Genomic DNA, 15,427 nt, shown 5'->3' with positions numbered 1-15,427 from the left:
TTTATCTTTTTTTTACTCAACTTTTCACCTAAATTCAATGACATGGTTACATTTTTGGTTGATTTCACATTGAATACGTTAGTTGACCACATTGACGTTGAAATGACATCTGTGCCCAGTGGGTAGATACTTTTGTTTCCCACAGTGCTGCAATATAGGAGAGTTCACTGTGAATAGTATAAGCCTGCAATAGACATTGATGTCAACCATTGTAAGTAGTGTGTATAAGTATAACTGTTTGGCACAGCAAGTCTATCCTACATGAGGACTGAAGTTTTGTTTTTTTAAAGAAGTTTATAGGCCACAGAGGTTTGTGGTTGCTGATATTGCAAGTTTCAGCTGCCTTGCTGAACCGAAACTCTTGTTTGTATGTGTGTGTGTGTGTGTATACATATATATATACAGTATGTGTGTGCATGCTTTTGCGTGCGTGAGAGCGCGGGTGCTGGTGCATGTGTATGTTTGTGCTATTAATTAACCCTTCATTGATCACTTGAAAGATCTGAGAGTTTTGCACCTTTACAAACAAAGTGACTGACATTAAACTGTGTTTACAATAATGTAATAATGTACAGTATGGCCATGGAGCCATTAGTGTAACTTACTGAGAAAAATATATTAACAGCTTTTTTATGTCACGCTGTTTCACCATTGCCAAAAAGCGAATGATGAAAACAGCCATTTCAAACAAGCAAGAGGAGGAAAATGAGCTGGAGGTGTGTATGATGCCAGATGTACAGCTCCACTCACAAGCCTGTAACTTCCACCTTCTGACTTTGATTGACGGGGTTTCTTGAAATAAAAACTTTAACATGACATTTTTTATATTATTTAACCTTTATTAAATCAGGGAATCATGCTGAGACTGAGACCACTGTTTCTTTAACAGATGAGGCCTGCATGATCACATCAATAAACAACAATTACACTATATATACAGTATATTTACATACACATTGATTAAACAATATATACAGTATATCTACATACATCAATTAGACTATATATACAGTATATTTATATACACATCGTTTACACAATACATGATAAACAAACACAAAACACTAGCTAACACCGACAATGCTGGATCACTCTTTTTGCTCTGTGGAGAGGACGGTGACCTAGTTTCGCGGTGACATGTAAATGGCTCATAACCATAGTCCAGTGATTTCTCCAGCAGAGAGACTGCAGCCTTGCGCCAGGGCCCCCTCTCTCTCATTTGCATAAATGTCCACCATAACTTACTTATTAATTAACTTACAGACACACGAGCTACCAGACCTAGTCCCAGGGAGGTTAACTCTGAAGAGCCCTTCGATCTCCACTGAGTTAGGTAAACCTGCTTTTAGTTTCTTTGCACCTTACTTGTGGAACAGTCTCCAAGGCTCTAAAATTGGATTAATCTAGAGTAATTCAAAAGGCTGATTTGAGGACCTTTTGATTGAAGAATGTTTCTTTTCTATGATCGTGTTTTGCTTTTGTGTATTGATTGGTACATTGATGTGTATATTGATGTCTGTAGTGTATACTGATGTGTGCTGGTGTGTATTAACGTGTATACAGGGCTCATCTGTGAAAGAGACTTTGGTCTTAGCATGACTCTCTGTTAAAATAAAGGTTACATTTGGAGAGCCAGGAGACTCGACATGGGGACATGGAGACATGATTCCTGATGGGAGGGACCCAGACACTCCTCCTCCTTCTCTTCTCCTCCATGCTTCTCTTCTCCCACTTTCTTCTTCTCTCTCCACGCCTTGACTATCGTATTCCCCCTTCAACACCCTTCTCTCTTTCAACTGTCACTGCACAATCCTTTTGTGTGGTCATGGACATTGTCTGCAGTCTATTATTATTGCCCATGAACTTGAAGGATTTTTTGACTACTCTGTCTGATTTGTAATGCAGAGGATGACAGCAATAATTTTGGAGAAAAGGGTCTGATTAGTATCAATCAATGTAAAATTGCTGTCCATCTATATCTTGAAACATTGCCAAGTTATCAATGGCAATGACTGTGTCAGGGGGGTTGTTGCGGGGTTGTTGTTGTATTTTACTTGGACGGTATAAACAGATTCTAGACGTACTCTATTACATTCTCAGAATCCACTATAAAGATTACACCTGGTTCCCCTGCATTCTCATAGTTTTCCATTATTTCAAGTAGTTGTCTAATGTTGTCGCCAATATATCTTTTAAGAATCCCGTTTTATCTTGATGAATAATTTCTGGTAGGAAATACATTTTGCATCACATCATTGAAGGGTGAGGATCCTGAGTTAAAAAAAAAAAGACTGGGTCTTTGTATTGCCCTCTGGCTCCTGCTTCAGTAGGGAGTTAGTTACACTACAACATATAAAAATATGCTTCAAATGAAAACCGAGATGACTGCACTAAAACATAAACAGTAGTCTATAGGCCTGTTTAATCAGATTGAAATACCTTTCATGTTACGTCAACTGAATTATATTTTGCTACTTGTACGCTACTGTCTGTAATTTGTCTCAATATATTTCATGATGTGTTGCCTAACGTGCACAATGACAGATTTTTTTATTGGGTCATTAGAATAAGCCGCCTCAATAGGCCAATTTGTAGCCATAGGTGGCAATATCTCTGTAGGAGCTGATCTGTCGTCAGTATTATGAAATAATTATAATGTTAAGGTAAGATTTGAATGGAGAAAGCTAATTCGGGAGCAGCGCTCCCTTTCTTTCGATCCTATCAGTATCGAAACAAGCTCCAACGACGCAATTAGCAACCGCTCTCTACATGGTGTTTTGGGAAATGCATGTTCTTCGGCCGTTGTAGGAAAAATATTCCTTATTGTTCGACTCAAGTGACACTTTTCCGCGTGTGCGTGCGCAAGCTACATAGAGAAGTCTCTCGTGAAAATGGAATATAATGTTTGGAATGACACAGTTGCATACAACATCTAAAGACCTGCATCACTATACTGAGAGCACAACATCTATAGACCTGCATCACTATACTGAGAGCACAACATCTATAGACCTGCATCACTATACTGAGAGCACAACATCTAAAGACCTGCATCACTATACTGAGAGCACAACATCTAAAGACCTGCATCACTATACTGAGAGCACAACATCTAAAGACCTGCATCACTATACTGAGAGCACAACATCTAAAGACCTGCATCACTATACTGAGAGCACAACATCTAAAGACCTGCATCACTATACTGAGAGCACAACATCTAAAGACCTGCATCACTATACTGAGAGCACAACATCTAAAGACCTGCATCACTATACTGAGAGCACAACATCTAAAGACCTGCATCACTATACTGAGAGCACAACATCTAAAGACCTGCATCACTATACTGAGAGCACAACATCTAAAGACCTGCATCACTATACTGAGAGCACAACATCTAAAGACCTGCATCACTATACTGAGAGCACAACATCTAAAGACCTGCATCACTATACTGAGAGCACAACATCTAAAGACCTGCATCACTATACTGAGAGCACAACATCTAAAGACCTGCATCACTATACTGAGAGCACAACATCTAAAGACCTGCATCACTATACTGAGAGCACAACATCTAAAGACCTGCATCACTATACTGAGTGTTGTTGTTTCTAAAAGGACTATTTGAGTATTTTTGGAACCTTTGTTCATGTTGTTTCTGTGCCCCTGCAACTGTAGAACGAGCATGAGGAAGTATATCTCTGGTGGGTTGAGTTCCTCAAAACCAAGTGAAATCACAAAAAAAGTGTCTGGACACTTCCATAACATGCCATTTACATCCAAAATACAGATTTGTTAAAAAAGTGAACTTCTTTTAGTTGGGTTTTTTAGAGTTGCCTTCCAAAAGGCAAAAATGAATTTGAAATTTTATTCAACAAGCGTTTTCAAATTCAGCTCACTTCGAGCAGAGTTTGTTGAGTAAACAAACTAACACATTAGCACAAATTCTTGTCCTTTTAAGGTACTCACAGAATAACGCTGCTGTTTTTATTTTACGAGTGTCAGGCCAGGCATGCTGCTGGCAACTCCCACTTCCACAGCTGCAACCTCCCTTGGCAATGGACTCAAACCCAAAGGGAGGTAGCTAGTGTGCATACGTTGACAGACAGATTTCTGTGTCATAACATGCTAAATCCCCCTTTTAGTAAATCTGATAATATGGCCTCATAACAAATACATAGATATTGACCCAGTATGTTTTTTGTTGGCTTTTGTGTAATCAGTAACTAACTCCTCATCATTGTCCCTCATCGATTCTCTCAACTCATAAATACCAAATAATTACACTCTAGAAATTATAATCAGAGAGATTAAGTCATTTGTGTTTATCAATCAGTTCAGGAGTTCAAGACTTGTAATGATTAAATACAGGACAGCATTCAAGCATGGAGTATATTTAAAAAATGTCCATGTCCACATGTGTGAAGAAGAATATGCCAGAGGGCTGGCGTGATCCCCTCGTTAAGTGAATTCATTTTAGCAGATTAAAGCCTTGGAGGGAGCGAGGCTGTTCTCAGATCTGTAATTACAGGCGACTCAGAGGCTACTCATTGTGTGCGTCGCGTAACCTAGGCAACAGGAGAATCAAATATGTCTTAGAGGTGAGTAAATACACCCCTGCGTTCCAAAGTGAAATCTTGTTGGGCATGTTTTTGCCACGACTGAAAAGCTCCCTGTGAGGTAAGAGAATCATTCACAGCAAGGCAATTGGACGGGCTGGAGGCCGAAGGGCCAAGCCCACTTGAAGAGCCCTGCTCTGCCACTCCGCTGCTCTGCCTATGACCCCCATTTTATACCATTACTCAAAGACAAGGAAGGACAGTTTGTTAAGTCAGGCTTTTTTCGATGTCATTGATTACACAATTATGAAAACCACAGTCATGGATACATCAATTGCAGCGAAGCTAAACTCACAAATAATTTTCCACAAATGTAATAATATCCTTGTGTTGTACATGGATATGTCACAGGGTGAAAAAGTGACAGATTATTTAAGATCTGGGTTGAGCAGGCAGAGTTATGTAGAGACCAAACAACTATTTCAAACAAATAACATTTTGTAGGGCACGGCTTAGTCGGTTACATACTATAAGTTCAATTAAAATTCTTTAGCCAATGCAAGTAAGAAATATAAAAACAAACAAATACCAATATCAAACAACCCAAACAAAGTGGCACAGGAAGTGGTGCAGCCCAGGAGGCAGGCATTTTTACTAAACAGTCCGTCTCGCAACTTTTAGTAGCCATGTGCTCTCACCAAACACTTGCCACATGCTCTCTGCAACAGGGCTCCGCCATGCCTCTGGACTGCATCACTTCCTGTGGACGACCACCTAGAACCAAAAAAAATACAGAGGGATTAAATATAGACATCAAAGTCACATAATCAAGTCAATTGTCCAATGAAAATGCTTGCTGAATTAACAGGCGCAATTAGTCAATCCTGTGGGCTGTGTAGTGCTGTAAAGTACTTAAGTAAAAATACTTTAAATTATTACTTAAGTCATTTTTTGGGGTATCTGTACCTTACTATTTATATTTTTGACAACTTTTACTCCACTACATTCCTGAAGAAAATAATGTACTTTTTACTCCACCCGGAAGTACTCACTGCATTTGGAATGCTTAACAGGATAGGAAAATTGTATTTTCAAGAGAACATCCCTGGTCATCTCTTCTGCCTCTGATCTGGTGGACTCACTAAACACAAATGCTCCATTTGTAACTTATGTCTGAACGTTGGAGTGTGCCCCCTGACTATCCGTAAATTAAAATAAGAAAATTGTGTCGTCTGGTTTGCCTAATATAACACTTTTACTTTGATACTTAAGTATATTTAAAACCAAATACTTTTAGACTTTTATTTTACTGGGTGACTTTTACTTAAGTCATTTTCTATTAAGGTATGACAATTGGGTACTTTTTCCACCACTGGGGCTGTGACATATACTACCCATGATCCTTTTCTGAGTGAAGATACTCTGTAGTTTATGGCTTAGCAGGGGTTGAACATAAGTCTATTTAAACGGCATGTCTTGTAAAGAAATACCAACACAATTATACTCAAACCTATTTGACATTCCCTAATTTGTTTCATTTTGACCTATGGCAATCCTTTACAGTAGCTGCTTGTTAACCAAGGTACAGCACTAGATCACAAGGCAGGCTGCCAATGTTATTTATGACAGCAATCAGCATTTTGAATGAAGCTGTTATAGTCTCCTCCGAAAACCGTTACAGTACATGGAAAAAAACATTCAACAAGATGAACAGCCCTGCTAGGCAGTCTTAGTACAGAGTGTACAGTTGAAGTTGGAAGTTTACATAGACTTAGGTTGGAGTCATTAAACTTGTTTTTCAACCACTCCACACATTTCTTGTTAATTAACAAACTATAGTTTTGGCAAGTCGGTTAGGACATCTACTTTGCATGACACAAATCATTTTCCAGACAGATTATTTCACTGTATCACAATTCCAGTGGGTCAGAAGTTTACATACACTAAGTTGACTGTGCCTTTAAACAGCTTGGAAAATTCCAGAAAATGATGTCATGGCTTTAGAAGCTTCTGATAGGCTAATTGACATCATTTGAGTCAATTGGAGGTGTACCTGTGGATGTATTTCAAGGCCTACCTTCAAACTCAGTGCCTCTTGGCTTGATATTATGGGAAAATCAAAAGAAATCAGCCAAGACCTCAGAAAAAAAATTGTAGACCTCCACAAGTCTGGTTCGTCCTTGGGAGCAATTTCCAAACACCTGAAGGTACCACCTTCATCTGTACAAACAATAGTACGCAAGTATAAACACAACGGGACCACGCAGCTGTCATACCGCTCAGGAAGGAGACGCATTCTGTCTCCTAGAGATGAACGTACTTTGGTGTGAAAAGTGCAAATCAATCCCAGAACAACTGCAAAGGACCTTGTGAAGATGCTGGAGGAAACAGGTACAAAAGTATCTATATCCACAGTAAATCGAGTCCTATATCGACATAACCTGAAAGGCAGCTCAGCAAGGAAGAAGCCACAGCTCCAAAACCGCCATAAAAAAGCCAGACTACGTTTTGCGACTGCACATGGGGACAAATATCGTACTTTTTGGAGAAATGTCCTCTGGTTTGATGAAACAAAAATAGTTTGGCCATAACGTTTGACCATAATGACCATCGTTATGTTTGGAGGAAAAAGGGGGAGGCTTGCAAGCCGAAGAACACCATCCCAACTGTGAAGCACGGGGGTGGCAGCATCATGTTGTGGGGGTGCTTTGCTGCAGGAGGGACTAGTGCACTTCACAAAATAGATGGCATCATGTAGAAGGAAAATTATGTGGATATATTGAAGCTACATCTCAAGACATCAGTCAGGAAGTTAAAGCTTGGTCGCAAATGGGTCATCCAAATGGACAATGACCCCAAGCATACTTGTGTGGCAAAATGCCTTAAGGACAACAAAGTCAAGGTATTGGAGTGGCCATCACAAAGCCCTGACCTCAATCCCATAGAAAATCTGTGGGCAGAACTGAAAAAGTGTGCGCGAGCAAGGAGACCTACAAACATGACTCAGTTACACCAGCTCTGTCAGGAGAAATGGCCCAAAATTCACCCAACTTATTGTGGGAAGCTTGTGGAAGGCTACCCGACACAGTTGACCCAAGTTATACAATTTAAAGGCAATGCTACCAAATACTAATTGAGTATGTAAACTTCTGACCAACTGGGAATGTGATGAAAGAAATGAAAGCTGAAATAAATCATTCTCTCTGCTATTATTCTGACATTTCACATTCTTAAAATAAAAGTGGTTATCCTAACTGACCTAAGGCAGGAAATTGTTGCTAGGATTAAATGTCAGGAATTGTGAGAAAACTGAGTTTAAATGTATTTGGCTAAGGTGTATGTAAACTTCCGACTTCTACTGTACATACATTGGTTCTCTGCAGATTCCTGTGGCCTGACACCTTCATGTGTATTTTAATTGATGGTCGCTTGGGGCGTCTGGTTAAATTGTCAGTTTCAGCTGCAAAGGAATTGAGATTTTCTGTGCCAATGTCTCCATACATAGTATAGGCTATGATGCAAGAGAGTGCAAGTAGGGTTGAATGTATGTTTTGATGCACAGTAGTTTTCTTAAAGCTGGTGAACCTGCCACGTCCGTTTGCAATATTACAACAACAAAGAAATGATTACTGCCACCCCAGACCCAAAGCTGCCTCCAGGTTAGCTCACCTCTACCCTGAGGGGCAGCAGGTAGCCTAGTGGTTAGAGTGTTGGACTAGTAACCGAAAGGTTGCAAGATCGAATCCCCGAGCTGACAAGGTAAAAAGGCAGTTAACCCACTGTTCCTAGGTCGTCATTGAAAATAAGTATTTGTTCTTAACTGACTTGCCTAGTTTAAATTAAGGTAAATAAATAACAATGAACAATGTTTTTCCCCTTGGAAATCATTGCATGTGCAATTGAACAACAGTATATATTGCAATTTTTTGTCCCACGATGCTGGATGCTCCTCTCCTCTGTTTCATAAACAAAACAAAAACAAAACTAATTTGCTGGGGTGATCAGTGGAGCTCTTTCCCCTAATCACGATTTCAGCCTAAAAGCCAAAGTTCTTGATATTAAATGCCACAGTAGGCCAAGGTTTCCCAAACTCAGTCCTCGGGACACGAAGGAGTGCACGTTTAGTTTTTTGCCCTAGCACTACACAGCTGATTCAAATAATCAACTAATCATCAAGCTTTGATCATTTGAATCAGCTGTGTAGTCTTGGGGTCCCGAGGATCGAGTTTGGGAAATGCTGCAGTATGCCTACAGTTTTCCCCTTTTGTGTTTTGAAAGTTGACATAAACACCAGTATCTCGCTCCTCATATCCTATACTTCTAAACCCATTTGAGAGCACAGAGGTTGTCCTAACTCTTAGATGTAATATCCCCGGTTTTTGGGACCTGCGTGATTCTGGTACCGGTTCCGGACGGCATTTTCATTTCTAAATCGATATGTGGACACTATAGATCGAAATGGCTTGCACTGAGCGGTGGCCCTGATACTCACAGACACAGGAGTATGTCTCTTCTGCCTGTGTGAAGCAGAATGTGAAATCTGACACCACTTGAAGTTGGGATGTCCCTTGGCTTAAATGGTCAGACATGACACACAGTGGAAGATGCTAGGGTAGAGCCTGTGGGGCTGTGTCAAAAACTTTACAAGCCGTAAAACCCTTGATTCCTCCGTCCTTGTTTCCTAAATTCCATGCAAAGTTCATTGGAGGAGGAGGGTAGAGGGAGGGACATTGGATCCTCTCCTTTAATATGCTTTCACAGGAATTAAGGAAACAAGGATCGAAGAAGCAAGGATTTGAGGGCCAACAACTTTGTCGGACACAGCCAGAGTTTAGAGAGAGGGAGGGAAAGCTAAGCATACATACTGCACTGTTCTGCTAGACCCTGAGCCAAAGATCCGGCCCACTATTTCTCACCTCCGTTCCAACTTCGTCAACAACACACAGGGAGGTGAACAAACTCCCGATTTGAATTACACGCGGAGCACTAGAAGATCCGGCTGCAAATGTAATTTACTGCTAGAGTCTCATGCCTCCGTGTCATTGAGACTGTGGGTCAGTCCACAACATTTAACCCGTCTCATGAGCTTTATGCAGAAACACACTGACTATTTACCCTTACTAGTGCCCTGCCAAAATCATTAAGAAAAAAAAGACAGTGTTTATACACAGACTGTTCTTTCTTGCTAGTGTATTGAAGAGTGTGCTTCAGGCAGGCTCTACTTCGGCAGGCACACACAATCACCACACTTGGTTATGCAGATCATGACTAGGGAGTGAACATTATTCATAATAAGAGATACATGGAGAAAATCAGACCTCTCTGAAATGAAAATGGATGGCCCTCAATTCAGCAAAATATATTTTACACAAACCCACCCACCTATACCCAAAATGATAATGAAAACAAAGTGGATAGAAGAGATTAGAACATGTCTACCATATACCCTCACTTATTGGACAGACTTAAGCCTTAGATATGCAGTTTTAGAAACTGTTCTTCGTCCTGTTAGCATTACATGGTAACGTAAGACTTTTGATACTGCACAGGGCTGAGGGTCAGAAGGTTGTGGGTTCGCAGACCACCTTGGACAAGAGTAGGGGCAGAAAGCTCTACTTTAAAGTAAAGCATTGATAACTAGCTTGCCCATGACGTATTTATCAGAGTTATTGACCTCAAAATAAGCCAGATTCAAGTAACTTACATTGAGGTGCTGAAACTTGAAGCAGCAGCCGCAGCACAATCAATCGGAAATGACCAGCTAACTCATGGTGCTGAAAGTAGGCAAATTGGAGTAGGCATAATTAATTTAAACCATCTGCATTTTAATTAGAATTTCCAAACAACAAGAGGGCTTTGATTTGGAGCCTATTTCTTCCTATTTCAGAAATATCAGGTAGGCCTACCTGTTTGACAAATGAAAATCAGCTATAGGCTGCTATACTGTATCCATAGATTTGTCTGTCAATTCTTCCACCCACCGAGCACTCTATAAATAGCCTACCTCCATGTCAACGAAGGGCTTTTAAGTGAAAACAAAGACTCGAATTGAGGGGGTATGCCATAGGTCTACCTTTTATAAAAGAAAATGGCAAAATGCACAGGCCTACCCCTTTTTAGTTGAAGATGTTTAAGAAAATATAACAGAACTAATTATGTAAAGTGATCTATAAGAGTGCTTTGGTTAGTGATGCTTTATGCTAGAAACAAGCTCTAAAATAAAAGAGAAAGACGTGACTCCAATGCATGAGGGGATATCATTGTTTCGATTCTTTGACATTCAGAGGCTGACTTTGCTTGGGAAGTAATCAACTCCTTCAAAATAATAATCTCCTTCAAAAATGAAAATGAACTTTTTCTAAATAATCAACTACTTCAAAAAGCTAAATAATCAAGTGCTTCACTTACTAGCTACCTAAAATACACTACATGACCAAAAGTATGTGGACACCTGCTCGTCGAACATCTCATTACAAAATCATGGGCATTAATATGGAGTTGGTCCCCCCTTCGCTGCTATAATAGCCTCCATTCTCCTGGGAAGGCTTTCCACAAGATGTTGGAACATTGCTGCGGGGACTTGCTTCCATTCAGCCACAACAGCATTAGTGAGGTCGGGCACTGATGTTGGGCGATTAGGCCTGGCTCGCAGTAGGCGTTCCAATTCATCCCAAAGGTGTTCGATGGGGTTGAGGTCAGGGCTCTGTGCAGGCCAGCCAAGTTCTTCCACACCGATCTCGACAAAACATTTCTGTATGGACCTCACTTTGTGGACGGAGCCATTGTCATGCTGAAACCGGAAAGGGCCTTCCCCAAAAATTTGAAGCACAGAATCGTCTAGATTGTCATTGTATGCTGTTGCGTTAAGATCTTCCTTCACTGGAACTGAAGGACCTAGCCCGAAGCATGAAATACAGCCCCAGACCATTATTCCTCCTCCACCAAACCCAGATTCGTCCATCGGACTACCAGATGGTGAAGCGTGATTCATTACTCCAGAGAACGCGTTTCCACTGCTCCAGAATCCAATGTCAGCGAGCTTTACACCACTCCAGCCGATGCTAGGCATTGCGTATGATGATCTTAGGCTTGTGTGTGGCTGCTCGGCCATGGAAACCCATTTCATGAAGCTCCCGACAAAGTTATTTTGCTGATGTTGCTTCCAGAGGCAGTTTGGATCTCGGCAGTGAGTGTTGCGAATGAGGACAGGCAATTTTATGGACTACAGCGGTCCCGTTCTGTGAGCTTGTGTGGCCTACCACTTCGCAGCTGAGCCGTTGTTGCTCCTAGACATTTCCACTTCACTTCACTGTTTCTCAGTAAAGTATTATTTTTATCCTTAACCGTTGATTCCTCATCTGGTCTCTTCTCTGCACCTGGGTCCAACCTCACCATGTCACACTTACAGTTGACCCGGTCAGCTCTAGCAGGGCAGAAATTTGATGAAATGACTTGTTGGAAAGGTGGCATCCTATGACGGAGTCACTGAGCTCTTCAGTAAGACCATTCTACTGCCAATGTTTGTCAATGGAGATTGCTTACCTAATCGGCAAACGCACTTTCAGCGAAAACATTCTACAATGATATTTCAATATGAATCACTTCACAAGATAATTTGTTTACAAGAATAAAAATAAAAATCAGTACTGAATTTACCCCAATAGTTTATAGGTCAGGTTATTTTTGTTTGCCGAGCTCTCTGGATCATTTACAACCAGAGACAATTTTTTTAACCTGCCCAATGGAAGCAATGTTTGTTATTTATACCCTGGTTCAGACATTGTATTTTGTCTTTCTTCCAGTTGAGAGCTGAATGATATGAAGAGGTTTATGAACTAGTGCCTCCCCTTGAAGAATCAGAAGGGCTCCATAGCTCACTTTAATTGCATACTGGGGCAACTTGTACAACAGCTAGAAATCCATCCAGTCCATCTATTTTTTTTAGCGCAGGGAACAATCCATTATTTACATACTTTGTCATGCGGATCAGCGTCATTTCAAAGGTCAAACACCTGTGATGCTTTTGTATTTATTCATCACACATACCAGCTGTTAAACAAACAGTGGGCATTAATAAAAGATCCATCAAATGTCAAAATAATATGCCGTATCATACTTATGTACATGGAGAGATCTGAGTAATGTTGTTTGGGAAATTAGTCCGATTTTCCCTTGACCACTAGGTATATAAAAATGATTACAGTGATAAGGCAGCTGAAATCTTATAGCATGTCAATTGTAAAGTTGATTTTGAGTATATGTAGATTATCTAAAACATGTTTCATGAAAGGTTGTTCATAGCATATGAAATTAGAAAATTAAATCTGTGATGTACTATTTCTTTTTTATGCTATTTACTGTAGCAGTACATTGTAGGGCAAACAGTGCATACAAATCATAGTGAAATAATATATAAAAACTATCTGAGCTTTCTAACAATATAAGGCATTACTAGGTATTGCTCACGGCCCTCATTAAGATATGTTTAACATTAACATTCAACAGGTTAAATCACAGTAAAAGTAATAAAGATATTGAAATGAGCCTGCCCTCAAAAAGAAAGAAAGAACTGGAATCCCAGTTCCCATGAATATTGATAGCGATAAAAGTTGAGGTTGTCATTTTGAATGTTTTGAATCCTCTAGGAAATCTAGCTACACTCTTAGAAAAAAGGGAGTCAAAAGGGTTCTTCAAGGAGGTATAGGGTTCTATCAAGAACTGTTTTGATCTGAAGATCACTTTTTGGAAGACAAGTGTTCTTTGTAAGGCAAATAGTTCTACCTTGTTTTAATATCTGTGTTTTTACATGTACATTGATTGGTTGATACATTTTATGCTACACAAATATATAGAACATACATTTTTCTAAACTAATCCAATCTGTTAGTAGTTGGACTTATTGCACCCATTACAGTTTAGATGATTGAGGTAGTCTCAGTATTCAATCTTCCCTACCCAGCAAGTGATTCTGAATGCAGGTTGCATGATTACATGATGAACATTTTATATTTACTGGATATCCTAACTCTGGCTGGATTCCAATAGGAATTACGCATCACTTTGCAAGCCAGCATAATGTGATTTGCAGGCCTGATGTAAACTGTAAACCAGGATTTTCCTAACACCATTGTGTTGGGGTATAACTAGGCCCTCAAAGAAAGGCCTTATGATATACAATATGTAATGTATTGTCATAAAGAACTACATTTTAAGGCTGGTGGAACCGTTAATTGAGAGCTCAAGGAAAAACCTTTAGATTATAAAATGGTTCTTGGTAGAACCCTTCATAGAGGGTTCTAGGTAGAGCCATATACAGAGGGTTAAATAAAGAACCCTACATAGAGGGTTCTACCTAGTACCAAAAATGGAAAAAGCCTATATGGTTCTACTCAGCACATTTATTTCTAAGAGTGTACAGATAAGGTACATACACTTTCTACCACTCCAACCAGTTATGTGATGAACATGTTACTCATGAGTACTGAGCAGCAGTAGCAATGTGAGTGTGGCTGGTTGGAAGTCAGGGCCCCAATGCATGTCACCTGAGTTGAGTAAGTGTGAAGCCCTGAACCCGTGAAAAAGTTTCACAAGATCTTGTAGAGGCTACTTCTGGGGATCAGGTTCCTATGGGAACAAAGCCTGGTGTTAGGGGCCTGGGCTGGGGAGACTATGCTCAGTATAGAAGCACAAGAGAAAAAGCCAAGCTACGAAAGCTAATTTCAAAGGCTCATGACTGAGGAAAGCAACACATTTTCAAAAAGCTAGTTACGTAAACCCCCCAAAACACAACACACTACCTTCACCCAACTCGACAGTTAAGTGTGGACCTTGTAGAGAGTGCCACGGTGAACTAATCCTGAAGGCCTCTTTAAATCTCGGTTCCTGATATTTCCCTGAGGAAAGAAAACACCAAGCTCGGCAGCTCCGGTAATGTATTTCTGACCCGGCAGACGGTGAGAGGAACTGAAACACTGTATAAGAGAGAAGAACAAAGAAAGAGAGAGAAACAGAGAGAGAGAACAATGTTGAGGGTGAAAGTTGTTCAGTGAAAGAATGATCAGGGAGACTGGAGACTAATTAGGGAAACAGTTTACCTTTAATTAGCAACTGGACCAGGACTGGTTCCCACTAAGAGCTATGGTGCTATAGCAGTCAAGCAGGCTGAGTCATAGGCTTCATGAGAGGCCATGCGCTGTGAGCGTGAGCATGAAGCCGACCATCTGGCCTCATAAAAAACCTGCGAACAGAGAGTCCTCAGAGTTACCATCAACACAGCCAAGTCACAGGCTACATGCTGAGCCACACATAAAACAGGTCATGCTAATTCATTGGCAAGTTGTACTGTTGTGAATATTGAAATATATTAAATACATTTGAATGAATATATATATTGAACATACAGTTCAAATGTAAATGGCAGGTTGGCATCTATCGGTATGACTCGTACTGGAGCCAGCTCTGTTTCAAGTTTTAATGTCACGTGCACAAGCACAGTGAAATGCCTTTCTTGTTAGCTGAGTAATCACTAGCTGGCACAGCCACAAAGTAATACAATCAGATTTTAAACTTAACTCTAACCTTAACCACACTGCAAACCTTATGCCTAACCCTAACCTTAAATTGAGACTAAAAAGCACATTTTTGTTTTCATACATTTTTATGATAAATAGCCTATTTTAACTTTGCAGCTGGCTCATCTAGTGGACATCTCTCAGCTCTGCCTCCAGGACAAGATTCATCCCAATAAATATCAACCTGCATGTAAATGAGATTGCGGACTTGTGAGGACGTCAGTTGAGTTTGGTATGCTACTGTTCTAGTTCAGTAGAGATCACATTGTTTTCATATTAACATTGTTTTCA

General features: G+C 40.2%; 1 long non-coding RNA gene across 1 annotated transcript; it reads right to left on the bottom strand.

The window, feature by feature from the left end:
• Window positions 1–12,463: 12,463 nt before the first annotated feature.
• LOC106567690 (uncharacterized) lies at window positions 12,464–14,828 on the bottom strand. Its single transcript, XR_001320129.3, has 3 exons — window positions 14,660–14,828; window positions 14,363–14,536; window positions 12,464–14,189 (listed from the first exon to the last, which is right to left on the bottom strand). It is a non-coding gene; the product is annotated as an uncharacterized LOC106567690 (long non-coding RNA).
• Between the last annotated feature and the right edge of the window lie 599 nt (window positions 14,829–15,427).

Source organism: Salmo salar, chromosome 01 (genome assembly GCF_965601325.2).
Source record: "Salmo salar chromosome 01, fSalSal1, whole genome shotgun sequence".
In the NCBI taxonomy this organism is placed as follows: domain Eukaryota; kingdom Metazoa; phylum Chordata; class Actinopteri; order Salmoniformes; family Salmonidae; genus Salmo; species Salmo salar.
This window is presented reverse-complemented; position numbering and strand designations above follow the sequence as displayed.